Genomic DNA, 18,931 nt, shown 5'->3' on the forward strand with positions numbered 1-18,931 from the left:
CAGCGGTCTACATCATCTTAATCTCTTTTACTCACATCCCTCATTTCCCTAATTTTGCTTGAGCAGTGAATATAATCAGACATCATACCAATTTTAGAATACATGCAAGTGTATATGCAAAATCCCAAATTATGATTCATTTTCATGACCTGAAACATCCTTGAAGGGCCCAGTTTGCAGATAGCTTTTCTTTTTGCAAGGCTGTCCATAATAAAATACAAAAACTGGCTAGTACCAACCATTGGATAGATTGGGCTAAACCAGTAGTATGTTATAATTGTAGCATACTCTTAAGACAGTGAGAATTTCCCAATAAGGTTGCCATTGGAGGCCTATATCATATATTTTTACCAGTTTTATTGACCTGGTGCAATGTTAGGTAAGTTGGTGTATGCCATGTCGATTTAGGTCACTTTTATGCCGTCAAGTTGTTGCACAGACAACTGAACTGTACAGGAATGCTGAACAAATTGGGAGCCACGGGGGCAGGGTTGGTTCAGTGTTAAGCTGTTGCCATTTAAGTCTCTGGAGCAAACAGATCCTAATGGTTCCCAGCTCCTCACCACAATGATGGCTCATCTCACTTCTTTTATGTATATTTTAACATAAAACAGCCATTCTGAGAAGTGGGAGGATATTTAAAATGAGCTAAATGGGGTTCTGCATCAAGTGTAGGCTACCGCATGAAATTGAACGGGTGAATTACAATGTGCTCAAAAGGGGCCAGAAGTAATATGTTCATCATGTTTAATCATTTTAATGGCCATAGTAGAACAGAACATCCGTACACCGCCAGATGTTTGTTCAATTGAAACTCTCATTTTAGTTGTTCGGTTTTACAACCATTTGGACTAATGATTACACCCCACTGTTGGCATGCACATTTCAAACAACCCAGTCACACCCGAGGCACAGTAATCACAGCAATAAAAAGCAATTTCTTGAGATCATGTGCAGGGAACAGATGGTATAGATTATTTATTTTTTTAGAAATGTCTGAAATTCCTTTAGCCTATTACCAGGACTGCAACTTTTATTTGACAAATAACCAAAATATGTTATACAGTTTAGAATATTTAACATTCAGTGCACACAAAATGGAACAATACAAAGAAAGAGACAGAATATCAACATTAATTGATTTATTAGTCTTAGTTATTAATTTATTAGTCAACATAAAGACATGAGTACATCTGGTTGACATGGTATCATCACATAGGCATAATGCAACATCTTCTAACATTATAATAAATACATAGACTACTGAGCATGTCACTAATAATGGGTTGTATCAATTGAAAATGTAGGCACAAAACAAAACTACACAAAAGTGAATATAATTCGATTTATTTCGTAATCCCAACCATGCCATCGGAGTATTACTGGTTAAATAGTTCAGACGAGTTCGCAAATGTGTTTTTGCATGACTACTTTCATTAGAAAGTTCTGAAGAACTAGCTACTAAGATTCAGCAACAAATGCCCTTCTACATATGGCTACTTCTCAATGACAAATATTGCCTAAAACGAGGACTAAACTGGCGCGTGCGCAATACCAAGGCCCGAGTCCCCGATACAAGATGGCGGAGAAGGTGGAGAGGCAGGTCCGGATTGAATAGAGCAAAGGCTATACAAGGTTCCCAACAAACCTCTATAAGGTAAGGGGAATAACCACATTAGTGCTATAGGAAGGCCATGGGCAGGTGGCGGAACATGCAGGGTATCATATGATCCACTCAAAATGTACACGCATTGTCAAAGCACGAAATAAACAAACAATATTGTCTGCAAGGGTTGCTATGACTCGGTATCGCGCGCCATCTTGTCTCAACCAAAGTGCGCGCCTACATATTTGTATGTGTTTCAAGTAAAAGGGGTTCAGATACGCCTATTTTGACAGCATATACCTGGTACCCTTACTAATTCTCGTCATTTATATGTACCAATAACCCCATTTCGTACAGTATCCTACCGTATTTTATCTGTTTTCCACGTATCCCTTACTTGGGTTCCAAGATGCTGCCATTGCCTTTTATTGTGTAGCGCAGCTACCAGATGTTCTCCCCTCCTTCGTGTTTGTTTTCGGGCGGTGTAGCAGGCGCATGCGTGTCCTTTTGCTAATTTATGTACGATAAAGATAAACGCATCTGCAAGATGTCAATTTGAAGTGTTATGCTAATCAAAAGGACATAAAATTAATAATGAAACACTAGGTACTAAAATGCATAGGTATAGCTAGACAGTTAACTATCTAGCTACATGTTTTATACATACATTCATGTTAAGGTAGATGGTGAAGTTAAACTATCGTAATCCCCACTGCTGGTATCACTCTGCTCGTTCGGAGGGAGTTGACGACGCAGATAATGCCGGTGCACTGTTGCCAATAACACATTGTGGAAGTACAGCATAATCTATCAAACTACTGTTACCCCTCTAGAAGTACTAGTCTGGCTAATTACTCTTGTGCGCTCGCTACGGGTCTGGATGAATGAGTTCTATCATTCATTCATTGAATGATTACCACTAGTAGGCTACCATTCACTCCAGACTATAACAGCAGAATTGTCAGGACGATCAAGAGGTCTTGCTTGTTGAATAGTAACCACAATTAAATGATATGGCCAAGCGAAAATCCTTGGAACGCTGTGATGGCGGCGAGTAGGCTAGTGAGGATGCGGCGGTTGGAGAAGCAACATAAGTGCTGTAATGCGATCAATATGGACGATCGTTCTGAGGATATGGTCAAGAAACTGAATGGTCTGTAATGGAAAGGAAGAGGAAAAGGAGGCCATGCTACTTACTGAAAGCAGTGGCGCTTCTGGTGAAGAGAGTGTAAAGGTATGATGGTGTTTGTGACCCCAGGGCCCAATTTACAGGACTACACCAAATCTTGCCTCGAGACCTGCAAACCGGTGACACCCATCATATGCTAGCAAAAACGGCGAACAGCGTTGTAGGCCGTCATTATAAATACGATTTTGTTCTTAAACTGACTTGCCTAGTTAAATATAGGTTCAATACAAGGAAAAGTAATGAACATAATACAATTAATAGTGTAACGACCCTGGGTTTATAAGCGCGCAAATCGACTCTGCCGCTCGAGCATGCTTTTGCGGCACAGTCGATAGTGCCGCAAAAGAGGTCGAGGGTTCGAGACCTGCTCCCTGCTGTTTCATTACAATAGATTCAATTGACATTTGTTTTGGTCACTGGTCACACTACCCCAAAATGTCGAAGTGGAATTGTTTTCTTTTTTTTCTCACAAATTAGTAAAAAATGAAAAGCTGAAATGTCTTGAGTCATTAAGTATTAAACCCCATTGTTATCAATCAAATGTATTTATAAAGCCCTTCTTACATCAGCTGACGTCACAAAGTGCTGTACAGAAACTCAGCCTAAAACCCAAACAGCAAGCAATGCAGGTGTAGAAGCATGGTCTTGCCATAGATTTTCAAGTAGATTTAAGTCAAAACTGTAACTCGGCCACTGTCTTCTTGGTAAGCAACGCCAGTGTAGATTTGACCTTGTGTTTTAGGTTATTGTCCTGCTGAAAGGTAAATTCGTCTCCCAGTTCTGGTGGAAAGCACACTGAACCAAGATTTCCTCGAGGATTTTGCCTGTGCTTAGCTCTATTCCATTTCTTTTTTATCCTGAAAAACTCCCCAGTCCTTAATGATTACAAGCATACCCATAACATGATGCAGTCACCACTATGCATGAAAATATGGAGAGTGGTTCTCTAATGTGTTGTATTGGATTTGCCCCAAACATAACACTTTGTATTCAGGACAAGAAGTTAATTGTTTTGCCACATTTTCTTTGCAGTATTACTTTAGTGCCTTGTTGCAAATAGGATGCATGTTTTAGAATATTTGTATTATGTACAGGGTTCCTTCTTTTCACTCTGTCAATTAGGTTAGTATTGTGGAGCAACTACAGTCTTGATCCATACTCAATTTTCTCCCATCGCAGCCATTACACTTCGTCACGGTTTTAAAATCACCATTGGCCTCGTGAAATCCTTGAGGGGTTTCCTTCCTCTCCGGCAACTGATTTAAGAAGGATGCCTGTATCTTTGTAATAACTGTGTGTATTGATACACCATCCAAAGAGTAATTCATAACTTCACCATGCTCAAAGGGAAATTTAATGTCTGCTTTTAAATATTTTTTTTAACCCAATCTACCAATGGGTGCCCTTCTTTGTGAGGCATTGGAAAACCTCCCTTTGTGGTTGAATCTGTGTTTGAAATTCCATGCAACTTATTTTGTGACTTGTTAAGCACATTTTTACTCCTGAACTTATTTAGGGTTCCCATAACAAAGTGTTTGAGTCCTTATTGACTCAAGACGTTTCAGCTTTTCATTTTTTATTAATTTGAAAAACATTGTAGCGGTGTTAGAGAGGGGTAAAGATAAAGATTTTGTTTGGGCGCCAGACAAGTATTTACCCTGCCGAAAGGAAAAGAGTAGGATCGAGTACCACTACCAGACCCACCCACATCAGCAGAAGAGACTGCCTAGAGTGTAGTCTGTTTGCCAGATAGCCTGTGGAGAGAAAAGATGAGACACCATATAAAACACATCACAGCACAGGGGTAACCCAACCAATATTACCTCATACAATAATAATGGCTGAGCAATTTAACGGCAACTTCATAGAAACAATTTACAAGAAAGAACCCAGTCATCAACATTAGAGGATTTGCAATAACCTATATTATCTCCCAGTGGAGGAGTGTATAGAGGATATGAATTTGGGGGGTGTTCATAGACCAAACAAAGGCCTTAAAATGTCCAAAATCATCTTGGCCACATGTCAATAGTATCACCCCACATCAATACAGTTCAAAGAGCAATACACCATAAACTTGCAAGCAACCTCCCGTTTAGCTACAATGTAAACCCAAATACTTTTGCCAGGGCAATAATAGTCCAGCGACACTGAACATCAAAGGGAAGCGCATTGGAGTAAAAACAGTCTGCTGCAGTGTAAAGCACTGGAACGATAGAGGGGGAGAGAGAGGGGTCTTAGCCTGTTATGGCTGCAGCCTGACGCCGGTACACTTATGACAACATCCAGCTCAGGTGCAGGGCGCGAAATTCAAAATCTATTTTTTTTTAAATATTTAACTTTCACACATTAACAAGTCCAATACAGCATTTGAAAGATAAACATCTTGTCAATCCAGCCAACATGTCCGATTTTTTAAATGTTTTACAGAGAAAACACCACATATATTTATGTTAGCTCACCACCAAATAAAAAAGACAGACATTTTTCACAGCACAAGTAGGATGCAAGTAGCATGCACAAGCCAACCTAACTAACCTAGAACCAACCTAAATAACCTAGAGAAAACTACCTCGGATGACAGTCCTATAACATGTTACACAATAAATCTATGTTTTGTTCAAAAAATGTGCATATTTTAGCTATAAATCAGTTTTACATGACTGCTCCCATCATAGCTACAGTCTGAAATCGCACAGGAGTAGCCAGAGAAAATACAGACACCAACGTCAACTACTAATTACACATCATAAAACATTTCAGAAAAATATATGGTGGATAGCTAATGAAAGACAAAGATCGTGTGAATAGAGCCAATATTTCCGATTTTTGAAGTGTTTTACAGCGAAAACACAATATATCGTTATATTAGCTTACTACATTAGCTAGCACACGGCAGCATTGATTCTAGTCAAATGGTAGCATAGCACAGTTCGACAGATATATGAAAAAGCATCCCAAATTGGGTCCTTATCTTTGTTGATCTTCCATCAGAATGTTGTAAAGGGGTCCATTGTCCAGTACAGTCTTTGTTTGGGATCCAGAACGAACTATTTCCCTCTTGAATTAGCAAGCACACTGGCCGTGCGGCGCTAACCTCTCCTTCTTCAAACAATTCTTCCAAAGCATCACGTCTAAAGTCACGAATAAATTTCAATAATATAATTAAACTATATTGAAAAAACATACTTTAGGATGATTTTGTGACATGTATCAAATAATATCGAAGCCAGAGATCATATTCACCTTTAACGAGCGTTTTCCAGGAGCCGAGTCCAGGTTCTACTTCGCGCCCAGAAAAATAAATAAAGTGTGCAAGTCTCACTCCAAGAGGTTGTGTTCAGTCCCTGGACGAGATATTCAAGTCCTTTCTGCTCTCACTTCCGCATGACACCCAGTGGAAGGCGTATGACGTGTTTCTACAGTCCTAAGTGACATGCCCTTTTATAGACAAGGTCTTGAAGAGAGACATCGATTTTGGAAAACTCACTTCCGGATAGGAAATGGGCTGTAAAAATATTTCTGTTCCACTTAGAGAAATAATTCAAACGTTTTTAGAAACTAGAGACTGTTTTCTATCCAATAGTAGTAGTAATATGCATATTGTAAGAGCAAAAATTGATTAAGAGGCCGTTTGAAAATGTGCACATATTTTCCAGTTTTTCAATACGCCCCCTGCAGCCATAAGAAGTTAGTGCAACGGCAAGCCTGAAGTTAACAGCTGTCTGTCTGATGGTTTTTGTTTGTTTGTATGTCAAAGCTTTGCAACAATGTTGCTACTAATCCATGCGATCAATAACTGGTGCGGTCCCAAAAGATAACCACGATCTAGAGCGCTAACACCGACGATCGAGTTAAACACTTTACAAACTCGGCACGCTGACAATAAGCAAGACTTCTGCAGAATTGCACACCCTGATCAAACTGCCGCGCCAACCTGAGAGCTCCCTCCCAGATAGCCGGAAGAGCAATCTTTATTTCCTCCTTTCTGACTGCTGATGCGCTCTTAAAGTGGTGGCGCATGGTGAAGGCTATGTGCAAGATTTCGCCCCAACATAAATCCACTTTGACATTTTTGGGTATTGTGTGTAGGCCAGTGACAAAAAAAATCCAATTGTAATCCATTTCGAATACAGGCTGTAACACAACATAATGTGGAAAATGTCAAGGGGCGTGAATACTTTCTGAAGGCATATACGTAGGGTATACATGAGGCTTAAGATCAGTGCTTAGGAAGGAAAGGATACCGGCTTTGTCTATGTTTGACTTGCTACTTACAAGTGAGAAGAACCAGACTGGAGATAGATTTGACCTTTCTGACACCTTTCCCGTGCAGACGAGCTCGTCCAGGCCGGCTGGTCGAAATGCCGGAGCGAGCGGGCGAATCGGCCCCACTGGTTCAACCGCTTCACCAATCAGTGGATGTGGGAGATGCCAGTCCTGGGGCAGCATGATGTCATTGTGAGTGCAAAATGGTTATAGCTTCTTGATGTGGGACAGAGGGAAAAATAAATGTTCTCTTTATTTATTTTCTTAGTACCTCACGCTCTCTTTTTTCCAGAAACTGTCTCTTGATGGAACTTGGTCTGAACGTTATCAACATCACTCTTCTCCAGCGGTTTTCTAGCGGCGGCAGCTGCCCTGTTTGTTCCCGTCTTTGTAGTCCGACCTGCTGGGTTTGAATGCTGCCTCGGTGGAAGGGGCAGGTGTCGCCGGCGTGGGCAATGGGCAGCGCAAGAGACGCCTGTCGGAGGAGGCCGCCCAGGGTGGTCTTAACAGCTTCAAGAGGCCCAAGGTGAGTCATTGAGCAGGACACGTTTCTTAGTCAATGCCGCAAAATTATACAAGTGTGACAATTTTCATGCTTCTATACCAGTGATTTTTGTTTTGTGAGCTTATCTACTAATGTCTCTTACATTTGACAGCAGGGAATGAATGTTTAAACAGAATATGGTGTGCCCCTTGTCTCTTTAGATTGTTTTAAACTGTTTTTAAATTGGAATATTTCCTCTGTCACCCTAATCCAATATGTGACTGTGTCATTGACAGGTTGAGATTGGTATACCTGTAACCCCAACGACCCCCACAGTGCCCGTCTCACCCATTACCCCCAGGGCAAAGCCGTGGAACTCTACCACAGGCACAGAGGACAAGCCAGGTCAGCCGGCATCGGCCCTATACCGTCCCACCATGTGAGTACAGCCACACATCAGTCACTGGAATCGAAATGTAGACATCCCATCGCCCCATGTCCATTTCAACTGATAAAAATGCAAATTAAAATGCCATGGTGTATGGACTCAGATCTTCATCCCAACAGCTCATTTGCCAGTTTTTGGTACGGTTTCTCGGACGCAGGTTGACGATTATTGGGATGTGTTGTCCTTAAGGCAGAACTGAGCACAAAAAAAAAGTTTTCCCCGCTTGATGGGCCAACTGCAATGTCAAAATTGGCTATAATGTAAAAATTCATGAAAACCAACATTTTTGTTTTAATTTAAGTTTAGGCATTAGGGTTAGCAGTGTTGTTAGGTTTAAAGTCAGATCGTATGACTTTGTGGCTGTACCAGCTAGTGACCACTCTGCAGAGCTCCCTCCAGAACAAGATTAATGACGAAAAAAGCTAACCTGCCTCTCAAAGTTTAGTAATCCTGGGTTTAAAGCTATTTCGATGGTGATTCTACATTGGCCATGATTTTTATTATAGAGCTAGGAAGAAAAACTGGCCCTTTGTTATGTAGAACACTACCTGAGGAAGTAGTTTTGTCACAACTGCTTGTGTTTCTATAAATATTTGTGTAGCCTGTAGTACACTACAGTCAGTGCGAATTACACCGTGACATAACACATTTTTATGGACATAATAATAAAGACTTAATTTAACGGTAAAAATGTATTGCCTTTTAATGTGTCATGAACACCACCAGTCATGATGCTTTCATCTGATGGTCAGACAAATAGCTTCAAAGCGTAGGCTACCTGTGCATGTTCGTCCACTCCAAAATAATCCAAAAAGTGCAATGCATGTATACTCGTGCCATTTGATGAATGGAAATGGACATCTGTTACAAAACACCAAAAAGTGTGCCAAATGACATTCAGCGGTGGCTATTGATTAGGCCTACATTAATTGATACATCTTCCTGAGAAAGTTACCTTTTTGGTAGCCTGAAATGGGGATGAAACTGTCCCGGGAAAAACGGGATGGTCAATTTTTACTAGACTATGCTGCAATGTGTAGGCATATTACCATGAACTTCAAATAAGCCTACCTGTAGCCAGTGATGTAGTGGTAAAATAAAAAGTTGGGTTAACTCGGATTACCGGTCATGGTGGGAAAACCCCCCCACTTCCTATACTTTCAATTAGGACGGTATCCAGATTTTCATCTTGCATATCTTTCATATATCTTCATTAAGAAATGTAACTGGCTACATTCTTTCTATGATAGACCTAAACATTAGAAATATGATGGCCATGCATAGTTTTTGCCAAAAAATTTGGCATTCAACACCATAGTACCCTCCAAGCTCATCGTTAAGCTTGAGTCCCTGGGTCTGAAACCCGCCCTGTGAAACTGGGTCCTGGACTTCGTGACTGGCCACCCCCAGGTGGTGAGTTAGGAAAAAAAACACCTCTACTTTGCTGATCCTCAACACTGGGGCCCCTTAAGGATGCGTGCTCAGCCATGTACTCCGGCCTGATTACCAACAATGACGAGACCGCCTACAGGGAGGAGGTGAGGGCCCTGGGAGTGTGTTGCCAGGAAAATAACCTCTCACTCAACGTCAACATACAAAGGAGATGATTGTGGACCCCCCCCCCCCCCCCCATTCCACATCGACGGGACCGCAGTGGAAAAGATGGTTAGTTTTAAGTTCCTTGGCGTACACATCACTGACAAACTGAAATGGTCCACCCACACAGGTAGTGTGGTGAAAAAGCGCATCAGCGACTGAATGAAGAAACTTGTCTTGTCACCTAAAATCCTCACAAACTTTTACAGATGCAGGTGAGAGCAGGTATCACCGCCTGGTACGGCAACTGCACCGCCCACAACCGCAGGACTCTCCAGAATCACCCTGTGCGGTCTGCCCAACGCATCATCGGGGACAAACTACCTGCCCTCCAGGACACCTACAGCACCCGATGTCACAGGAAGGCCAAAAAGATCATCAAGGACAACAACCACCCAAGCCACTGCCTGTTCACCCCGCTATCATCCAGAAGGCGAGGTCAGTACATGTGCATCAAAGCTGGGATCGAGAGCTGTTTGCAGTCTCTATTGCAAGGCCAGACTGTTAAATAGCACATTAGAGGCTGCTGCCCTATATACATAGACTTGCAATCACTGGCCACTTTAATAATGGAACACTAGTCACTTTAATAATGTTTACATATTTTGCATTACTCATCTCATATGTATATTCTATTCTACTGTATCTTAGTCTATGCCGCTCTGACATATTTTAATTCCTTTACTTTAGATTGTGTGTATTGTTAGATATTACTGCACTGTTGGCGCTAGAAACACAATCATTTCACTACACCCGCAATAGCATCTGCTGAACAAGGACAGTTGAAGTCAGAAGTTTACGGAAAATCATTAAAGACTCCAGCCACCCAAGCCATACACCGTTCTCTCTGCTTCCACACAGCAAACGGTGCATGAAGTCATCTACTAAGATACAGTTGAAGTCGGAAGTTTACATATACTTAGGTTAGTCATTTAAACTAGTTTTTCAACCACTCCACAAATTTCTTGTTATCAAACTATAGTTTTGGCAAGTCAGTTAGGACATCTACTTGTTTACAGACAGATTATTTCACTTATAATTCACTGTCACTATTCCAGTGGGTCAGAAGTTTATATACACTAAGTTGACTGTGCCTTTAAACAGCTTGGAAAATTCCAGAAAATGTCATGGCTTTAGAAGCTTCTGATAGGCTAATTGACATCTTTTGAGTCAATTGGAGGTGTACTTGTGGATGTATTTCAAGGGCTACCTTCAAACTCAGTACCTCTTTGCTTGATATCATGGTAAAATCAAAAGAAATCAGCCAAGACCTCAAAAACAATTGTAGACCTCCACAAGTCTGGTTCATCCTTGGGAATAATTTCCAAACGCCTGAAGGTACCACGTTCATCTGTACAAACAATAGTACGCAAGTATAAACACCATGGGACCACGCAGCCGTCATACTGCTCAGGAAGGAGATGCGTTCTGTCTCCTAGAGATGAACGTACTTTGGTGCGAAAAGTGCAAATCAATCCCAGAACAACAGCAAAGGACTTTGTGAAGATGCTGGAGGAAACGGGAACAAAAGTATAGCTTTCCACAGTGAAGCGAGTCCTATATCAACATAACCTGAAAGGCCGCTCAGCAAGGAAGAAGCCACTGCTCCAAAACCGCCATAAAGCCAGACTATGGTTTGTAACTGCACAGGAGGGACTGGTGCACTTCACAAAATCGATAGCATCATGAGAAAAGAAATGTATGTGGATATATTGAGCAACATTTCAAGACGTCAGTCAGGAAGTTAAAGCTTGGTCGCAAATGGGTCTTCCAAATGGACAATGACCCCAAGCATAATTCCAAAGTTGTGTCAAAATGGCTTAAGGCCAACAGAGTCAAGGTTTTGGAGTGGCCATCACAAAGCCCTGATCTCAATCCCATAGAAAATTTGTGGGCAGAACTGAAAAACAGTGTGCGAGCAAGGAGGCCTACAAACCTGACTCAGTTACAGCAGCTCTGTCAGGAGGAATGGGCCAAAATTCACCCTACTTATTGTGGGAAGCTTGTGGAAGGCTATCTGAAATGTTTGACCAAAGTTAAACAATTTAAGTGCAATGGTAGCAAATACTAATTGAGTGTATGTAAGGTTCTGACCCACTGGGAATGTGATGAAATAAATAAATGCTGAAATAAATAATTATTTCTGCTATTATTCTTACATTTCACATTCTTAAAATAAAGTGGTGATCCTAACTGACCTAAGACAGGGAATTTTTACTTGGATTAAATGTCAGGAATTGTGAAACACTGAGTTTAAATGTATTTGGCTAAGGTGTATGTACATTTGACTTCAACTGTATGTATATGTTAGGTAAGGCTGCAGTCAGTTAGTTGTAATTTCGGATAGAGCAAACATTTCCATATATTTTTGTTAACTACACGTGACAACTCCGCCTTTCCTATTCATAATATAATTTAATCCAATGTTTGAGTTTAACCTTAATATTTGTTACTTGTTCTGTCTTTTCTCGGGATGAAACTGGAATTGCAACCAGCTTTGTATGGGTTGTTTTTAGAAAGGGCGATATTTTGAAAATGGTTCCATTATCAATTGACTGAAAGTGAGGTTGTAATATGGATTTCCTTTATTTCCCTTATAAAGGCAATTTTTTGAACAATGGGTGAGCTTTTCTTACTAATCTACTGGAGAACTAGTTTTGGTTTAAGTATAACTTTTGTATGACTGATGCTTTTAGTAAGAGGTTTAATGCTTGACTATTTAATAATTTTTGCCCCCCGAACTCATTCATTATATAAATAAGCACATTTAATTTTGTCTGGCTTGCCGTTCCTAATAAAGGAAAATGTATTTCAGCTCATATCATTTTATAAACTAATTATTTGGCATAGGCATGCACTTTGTGGCCTGCTGGAGGTCATTTTGCAGGGCTCTGGCAGTGCACCTCCTTGCACAAAGGCGGAGGTAGCGGTCCTGCTGCTGGGTTTTTGCCCTCCTACGGCCTCCTCCACGTCTCCTGATGTACTGGCCTGTCTCCTGGTAGCGCCTCCATGCTCTGGACACTACGTTGACAGACACAGCAAACCTTTTTGCCACAGCTCGCATTGATGTGCCATCCTGGATGAACTGCACTACCTGAGCCACTTGTGTGGGTTGTAGACTCCGTCTCATGCAACCACTAGAGTGAAAGCACCGCCGCCAGCATTCAAAAGTGACCAAAACATAAGCCAGGAAGCATAGGAACTGAGAAGTGGTCTGTGGTCACCACCTGCAGAATCACTCCTTTATTGGGGGTGTCTTGCTAATTGCCTATAATTTCCACCTTTTGTCTATTCCATTTGCACAACAGCATGTGAAATTTATTGTCCATCAGTGTTGCTTCCTAAGTGGACAGTTTGATTTCTCAGAAGTGTGATTGACTTGGAGTTACATTGTGTTGTTTAAGAGTTCCCTTTATTTTTTTGAGCAGTGTATATTCTTTAATTAACGTCTGCATGGCTTGATTCAATACAGTAAATTCCGTTGTCTGATGTTGCACAAGGAGCTAGTGAAAAATGAGTGCGTCAGGCTGGTGCAATTTTGTTGCATGTGAAATGTCGTCTTAGCAATTCATTCAATGTATGGTTAATTTGGACAACAGTGGCTCCTCTCAACACTTTTTCATTTACTACTATTTTGTCATTTCTTATGCCAGGTTGTCCCGCATCAAGTACAAAGAGGAGGCCGGAAGCTCTTATTCAAATACGCTGAAGCTGCCAAAAAAAGATTGACTCGAGGTAGGTGTTTCTGGCACACTAGAATTAATTTTTACAATTCCCTTTTTATATGGCCTGATATTCTTTGATGTCGCTCCCAAGTATGACGTTATAGAAGCTGTCTTAAAGAATTCGAGCCACTAATATGTTCTGGCACACCGCTACATAAAGCCCCTTGACAATTTAGAATGTACTCTATATGGCCGAGAAGTTATATAACTCAAGTGATGTCTCAGCATTTTTTAAGACCACCGCTTTGACTGCAAGATTCAGCTCATAACATAAAAAGCAACACAATGTCTCAGTATTTCGGCATCCTACATAGAAAGCTTTTATAGACCTGAAGCAGAAACCCGCAGCTTCTGGGTTTGCACTCTAATACTAAACCAAAACCGTCCCTTCTCTTTCTCCAACTGTCTTGACTGAGTGGTAGCTTGGATAGATTGGAGAAAAACTGAAGAGAAAAGAAAGCATTTAAATGGGAGATTGATTGGGCTCGTTGAGTGTCTCTTTGGTTTGAAATGCTTTGTCTTGCTTGGAGAATGACCGGTGTGTTTTATGTCCTGTTAGAAACGCCACACCAGACAGCCGGAAGGTTGTGAAATGGAATGCGGAGGACACCGTGAACTGGCTACGGAGAGACCTCTCAGCCAGTAAAGAAGACTACATGGTATGTGTGTGTGTGTGGTCAAGGAGTAGAGTTTGTGTGTGTGTGTACTCATGTGTAGTTGAGTAGTAGATTGTGTGGTTTAGAAGTGTGGTGAACTGTATGTTTGTGGCAAAAAAAATGTATCCATTGCTGTATAAATTCACCTCAATGGAAAGTACACTGACATGTATCTGTTGAAAAGCGGATCCTAAAACAAGTTTTTCCCTCAGGATCGTCTGGAGCACTTGCGGAAACAGTGTGGTCCCCATGTAACGGCAGTAGCCAAAGACTCTGTGGAGGGAATTTGTTCAAAGATCTACCACATCTCAGTAGAGTACGTGCGACGTATTCGCCAGGCTCACCAGACCTTGCTGAAGGACTGCAACATCACGGGTGAGACGTGCTAGCTAGCTAAATCGCCTTAGACTCTGCACACTAGGCTAGACGCCATCCATTTATCCCCACCCACGGTCTCTGTGACATGATATTTTGATTCACCTATTTCGATTCACCTATACAAGTGCATTGGTCCGCGGACCCCAAACTGATCCAAATGTAGTATTCGCCTGTCAGAAAAAAGATTAAAACGTTACGAATCGCCTGTTCACTACATTATTTTGGTTCATTTTCCATTTTTTTACCTTTAATCTTTTCTGAAAACTGATACGTCCTCCTTCAGTATCGAACTGCATTGACAGTCATTAATTTACAATTCATTTTGCATGCTAAACAACCCCAGGCAATATCAGTAGACTAGTAAAACTGGGCACTGTGCCCGGCTTCGCACGCTGGCTAATATGAGGAATGCCCCTGTTCCTGATCTTTCACATCTGCACGGCACCTTCAACATTCAAATGCTAAAATGGCTTCCTTGATATTATGTTTTATTAGTTGAGTGACAACCTATATAATTTGCTAGGTTATTGTTATCTATGCGATGTTGAATATCTTGTTTTACCGGAATATAGGTAAATTACCAGAGACTCAACTCTCATCTAGCTAAACCTGCTGAACGGGGCATACAATAGATTTTAGTTTGATTGTTTAGTTTCACCATCAGCGATAATTTTGCTTTAAACAATCAGTGCCTTCAGAATGTGCTCATACCTCTTTATATTTTGTTGCTACAGCCTGAAATCCAAATGGATTAAATAAATAAATGCTGACCCATCTACACACAATAACCCATAATGACAAAGGGAAAACATGTTTTTGGAAGATTTTGCCAATTTAGTGGGGGAAAATAAATGAATAAATATATATACAGAAATCTCATTTACATAAGTATTCATACCCCTGAGTCCATACATGTTAGAATCACCTCTGGTAGCGATTTACAGTCTTTCTGGGTAAGTATCTAAAAAATTTCCACACCTGGTGTCGGTTGGAAAGCAGACTGAACAACTGCCCGAGTTACACCAGGAATGCAAAATCCCTCCATCAGTGCTCAGACTGTCCGCAATAGGCTGAGAGACGCTGGACTGAGGGCTTGTAGGCCTGTTGTAAGGCAGGTCCTCACCAGACATCACCGGCAACAATGTTGCTTATGGGCACAAAACCACCGTCGCTGGACCAGGCAGGACTGGCGGTTTTGTTACACCAGGGGTGATGGTCGGATTTGTGTTTATCGTCGAAGGAATGAGCGTTACACCAAGACCTGTACTCTGGAGCGGGATCGATTTGGAGGTGGAGGGTCCGTCATGTCACAGCATCATCGGACTGAGCTTATTGTCATTGCAGGCAATCTCAACACTGTGCGTTACAGGAAAGACATCCTCCTCCCTCATGTGGTACCCTCCCTGCAGGCTCATCCTGACATGACCTTCCAGCATGACAATGCCACCATCCATACTGCAAGTTCTGTGCGTGATTTCCTGCAAGACAGGAATGTGAGCCATTGCAGCAAAGAGCTTGGATCTCAATCCCATTGAGCACGTCTGGGACCTGTTAGATTGGAGGGTGAGGGCTAGAGCCATTCCAACCAGAAATATCCGGGAACTTGCAGGTGCCTTGGTGGAAGAATGGGGTAACATCTCACAGCAAGAATTGGCCAATATGGTGCAGTCCATGAGGAGGAGATGCACTGAAGTGGTGTTGGAGGGCCAGTAGGAGGCACTCTTTCCTCTGGTCTAAAAAATATCCCAATGCCCCTGGGCAGTGATTGGGGACACTGTGTAGGGTGCCGTCTTTCGGATGGGACGTTAAACGGGTGTCCTGACTCTCTGAGGTCATTAAAGATCCCATGGCACTTATCGTAAGAGTAGGGGTGTTAACCCCGGTGTCCTGGCTAAATTCCCAATCTGGCCCTCAAACCATCATGGTCACCTAATAATCCCCAGTTTACAATTGGCTCATTCATCCCCCTCCTCTCCCCTGTAACTATTCCCCAGGTCGTTGCTGCAAATGAGAACGTGTTCTCAGTCAACTTACCTGGTAAAATAACGGTTAAATAAAAATAAAAATAAGCGAAGAGAAACAACAATCCATTAGTACTTTAAGACATGAAGGTCAGTCAATCTGGAAAATGTCAAGAAATTTGAAAGTTTCTTCAAATGCAGTTGCAAAAACCATCAAGCGCTATGATGAAACTGGTGCTCATGAGGACCGCCACAGGAAATGAAGACCCTGCATTACCTCTGCTGCAAAGGATAAGTTCATTAGAGTTACCAGCCTCAGATTGCAGTCCAAATAAATGCTTCACAGAGTTCAAGTAACAGACACCTCAACATCAACTGTTCAGAGGAGACTCAGAATCAGGCCTTCATGGTTGAATTGCTGCAAAGAAACCACTACTAAAGGACACCGATAATAAGAAGATACTTATTTGGGCCAAGAAACAAGAGCAATGGACATTAGAATGGTGGAAATCTCCTTTTGGTCTGTCCAAATGTGAGATTTTTGATTCCAACCACTGTGTCCTTGTGAGACGCAGAGTGGGTGAACGGATGATCTCTGCATGTGTGGTTCCCACCTTGAAGCATGGAGGAGGTGGTGTGGGAGTGCTTTGCTGGTGACACTGTCTGTGATTTTATTTCGAATGTAAAGCACACTTAACCAGCATGGCTACCACACCATTCTGCAGCGATACGCCATCCCATCTGGTTTGCGCTTAGAGGGACTATCATTTGGTTTTTCAACAGGGCAGTATCCCAAAACACATCCCCAGGCTGTGTAAAGGCTATTTGACCAAGTAGAGTGATGGAGTGTTGCATAAGATGACTTGGCCTTCACAATCACCCGACCTCAAGCCAATTGATATGGTTTGGGATGAGTTGGACCGCAGAGTGAAGGAAAAGCAGCCAACAAGTGCTCAGCATATGGGAACTCCTTCAAGAATGTTGTTAAAGCATTCCTCATGAAGCTGGTTGAGAGAATGCCAAGAGTGTGTAAAGATGTCATCAAGGCAAAGGGTGGCTACTTTGAATAACCTTAACACTTTTTTTTTTACTACATGATGTGTTATGTCACAGTGTTGATGTCTTCACTATTATTTTACAATGTAAAAATAAAGAAAACCCTTTAATGAGGTGTCAACTTTTGAGTGTGTGTAACATTATTCAATTAGCACGCCCTTTGAAGAAGTTGCCTCTATTTTCCCTCCCGTGCGTGACATCATCACCATTTCTATTCCAATGTATCTCAGAACTAATAGGATGTCCAACTTATATATATATTTTTAAATCAACCAGATTTTTTGTCTCACCTGTCTGTATATTGCTGCAGTGCTGACTGATCCGGGTCTTAAGGCTTCGACGGGTTTTCCCTATGTAAGACAGACCGCGGGGACATTTCAACATGTAAACAACATTGGTGGACATGCAGGTAATCAGGCCTTTGATCTTAAATCTTTGTCCTGTGCTGGGTAAATGAGTCACATTTTATACTTGGAACTGCCCAAGTACCCTTTCGAAAAGGACTCTCCCGGATGCACCCTGAATAGAACACTAGCATAGTTGCAGTCTAATTGCACTGTATGAAGGGAGTTTAAATATCTTTCTCACTTCCTCTCTCAGGGAGGAGATGTACTACAAGGCAGTTCACGGCACGGTGGTCATCTTCCTGCAGAATGACGCCGGCTTCACCAAGTGGGAGCATTGGGCTCCCCAGTTCCCTCCTCCACCTCCTCTGTGCCCACTATGCCCTCCCCAGCCAGTGCGGGGGTGTCGGGCAACAAAGACTCTACTGCCGCCAAGACGGCACCTGAGTGATCAGCCAGTTTGGACACATCACCCGCTAGCCAGGAAAACAGCAGTAGTTCTTGTAGTCCTCTGGAAAATACTACACCACCTTCCGAGGCAGCCAGCCTTTAAAAGCCGGGGAGGGGACATGGGTGAGTAATGTGTGTTTTGGGGATGGGGACCCTACAACTGGTGCTGAGAGAGTGTGGGGTGAGGATTTGGCCCGGGACTACTCGGGCGCTTGGGTAGCCTACGAAGGAGGGCCTCTCCCCTAAAATAGGTTTACTTTCTCTGCCTCGCCTATTTAATATTAGTTCTACTAGGTTTTTATGATTCTGGTCGTTATTTACTATAGTATCTCTCGTTGCTTTTTATCAATGTAGCTAGTGGTAGCGGTTTACTAGGATTTATTTTTCCATCATTGTTGCTGTCATTGTCAGTTATTATTGAGTAATTCTATTCCTTGTTCATTGACCTTTTGCTGTAGAGTGCGTCCAAAATGGCACCCTGAGAATAGGGTGCCATTTGGAACATACATTTTAATCTGCTCCCGGACAGCAGGACTTGGTTGTCGGTTTTGACGTGTGGAATTGAAAAGTGAGTCCTTGGAAAAGTTTTTTGTCTTGTTTGTCCAAATCCTCTCTATCCCTTAATAGGTACAGAAAGGAGATGTGTCATTGGGTGATAAGGCAGCTATGTTTCTAACCCCCTTAAGCCTACAAATAGTTTAGAGGCAATCATTGTACATAGGACGGTCATCAGTAAGTTAGAGCAGGGTTTCCCAAGCTCGGTTTTTGC

General features: G+C 42.0%; 2 protein-coding genes across 8 annotated transcripts in view; one reads left to right on the top strand and one right to left on the bottom strand.

Moving 5' to 3' along the window:
- Positions 1-2,102, bottom strand: part of LOC129840668 (phospholipid transfer protein-like) — a 43,278-nt gene extending 41,176 nt beyond the window's left edge. Inside the window, exon 1 of the mRNA XM_055908715.1 lies at positions 1,972-2,102. The gene's annotated coding sequence lies outside the window, so the exon portion shown is untranslated. The remainder of the gene's footprint in view (positions 1-1,971) is intronic.
- LOC129840678 (deoxynucleotidyltransferase terminal-interacting protein 1-like) overlaps positions 1,242-18,931 on the top strand; it is a 41,550-nt gene continuing 23,860 nt past the window's right edge. Inside the window, exons 1-11 of one of the 7 annotated variants that reach the window (XM_055908748.1) lie at positions 1,242-1,657; positions 7,132-7,256; positions 7,357-7,590; positions 7,845-7,987; positions 9,802-10,030; positions 12,195-12,213; positions 13,246-13,327; positions 13,877-13,976; positions 14,186-14,348; positions 17,679-17,777; positions 17,969-18,285. The gene's annotated coding sequence lies outside the window, so the exon portion shown is untranslated. The other 6 variants (XM_055908737.1, XM_055908756.1, XM_055908771.1 and 3 more) reach the window with 6 other exon arrangements.

Source organism: Salvelinus fontinalis, chromosome 3, assembly GCF_029448725.1.
Source record: "Salvelinus fontinalis isolate EN_2023a chromosome 3, ASM2944872v1, whole genome shotgun sequence".
Classification (NCBI taxonomy): Eukaryota; Metazoa; Chordata; class Actinopteri; order Salmoniformes; family Salmonidae; genus Salvelinus; species Salvelinus fontinalis.